Below are 1,935 nucleotides of genomic sequence, written 5' to 3'. Positions count from 1 at the left end.
ATCACAAGTACCACCACCACACCACCACCACCACCACCAATACCGCCATCACATCAACACCGCTACCACTACAACCACCATCACCACTGCCTCCTACAACAATCATCCAAATTATTCATCATCATTATCATTTCATCATCATCATCATCATCATCATCATCATCATCATCGGTATCATATCATCACGCCCACACCAAGATTATCTTCAATAACCATACCACCACCACCACCACCACCACCACCACCACCACCACCACCACAATTATTATTATTATTATTATTATTATTATTATTACTATTATTATTATTATTATTATTATTATTATTATTATTATTATTATTATTATTATTATTATTATTATTATTCTTTCTCTTTTCACTAAGTTTTAGTTTTCTTGTATCCGTTTTCAGGTTGGCGTGCTGCCGAAAATCCATCACTACGTCTGTGGAGTGATTCCTGTAGAGAAATAGGACGGAATTTGCTGGTAATTTTAGGAAGACCTCACGTTACCTTGGTTACGTCCCAGATATTTGGGCAAGGATTACGTTATTTCCAGCAGTTGGCAAAAGATTTTCAGAAACAAATTTCTTGCATCAACTCTGTTTTTGATTCTATTTCCTTCTTTCTTCTCCTGTCCCTTCTGTCTTTATGACTTTTTTCCACACCAAAATACATCTGGAGTAAAAGACCTAAATTAATTTATATTTAAATTAAATTAAGTGAATTTTAGATTTTCCTATATTTTTGTTGGACAGATCACATATATTTGTTTGCTTTTTATTCATTTCATTGAAAGAAAATTTGTATCAAGCTATAGCAGCTAGCTTCTTTGCTATATTTGTTCATTGCTTTTAGGGTCTATCCATGCATTTTAAATTTTCCCAATTCTCATCCTTTGCAATTAATATAATTTTTGAAATATAAAACGTATTTTAAATCTTACTTGGCAATCATTTTTAAAGCCCTTTCAACCAAATAGTTATCTTTGTTCATATACTGTATGATATTTGTATGTTTCAAAGTCTAAATCATGTTCTTCAAAGCTGATAATTTCACTGTATATTTCGTATACAGTGTAGCCTCTTTGACTCTCTTAATGGGAGGTCTAATAGTGTATGTGTTTTTCTGGCATTTTTGGACGACACGTTGTGAAGATTTAAAACCAAAGAAGCTATAGCTTCTGTAATTCAAATAACGACAAAGTTATTTTTTTCTTAAAAATATTCTTCAACGGGAACAAAACAGGTGATTCTATGATGAAAAGAAAGAAGAAAAGAACAACGAAAATACTAAAAAAATTAAAACCAGCGTTTTTGAGCTTTAGGTAGATGTTTCTCAGTCAACTCAGAATAATGTTCGACAATTTTGTTCTAGAATTCGATCTCGCATCGATTTATTTTTATATTTTTCTTGGGGCATTTTATACCATGAAAACTCAGAGTGATATTAAAGAAATATCTATAAACAATTTTAACCGTTATTTAGAAAGCTTAAAGCTGGTTAAATTGAAGAAATGGCAAACTAGTGTCCAAGAATAAACGTTTCGTATCTTGCAACCAATAAGATACAATTAGTTCAGTTCTTTTACGAATTGTGACAATGGATTATACAGCCAATGTTCCAAGATTGGCACTGCACTTTTGTTGTAAGCAGCGGCTAAATGTTCCGATGTTTAGCAATGCTGAGTTCGATTTATTATCCAACAATGGTGAGCCTAATGGGGAGTACCACTTGTAAAGAACTACGCTCCACCAAACCCAATGCCGTCAGCACTCTATATGAAGTGCAAACTTTTGAGTAGTCTTCCTACAACTAAAGGGATTAAATTATTATTTAGTACGTTTCCAAAAAGCGTTTAACGTTCCTGAGTTGAAATGAAATATTCCAATTGATTGCTGCATATATATATATATATATATATATATATATATATA

At 32.2% G+C, this 1,935-nt stretch overlaps 1 long non-coding RNA gene across 3 annotated transcripts in view; it reads left to right on the top strand.

The window, feature by feature from the left end:
• Positions 1-1,656, top strand: part of LOC118763376 — a 51,676-nt gene extending 50,020 nt beyond the window's left edge. For all 3 annotated transcript variants that reach the window (XR_004999125.1, XR_004999126.1, XR_004999124.1), the window contains one exon: positions 412-1,656. This is a non-coding gene — a long non-coding RNA (uncharacterized LOC118763376). The remainder of the gene's footprint in view (positions 1-411) is intronic.
• The last annotated feature ends 279 nt before the right edge of the window (positions 1,657-1,935 follow it).

This window comes from Octopus sinensis, linkage group LG5 (assembly GCF_006345805.1).
Source record: "Octopus sinensis linkage group LG5, ASM634580v1, whole genome shotgun sequence".
Taxonomy (NCBI): Eukaryota; Metazoa; Mollusca; class Cephalopoda; order Octopoda; family Octopodidae; genus Octopus; species Octopus sinensis.
The sequence above is the reverse complement of the archived record's forward strand: the minus strand, read 5'-3'. Positions and strand labels throughout refer to the sequence as shown.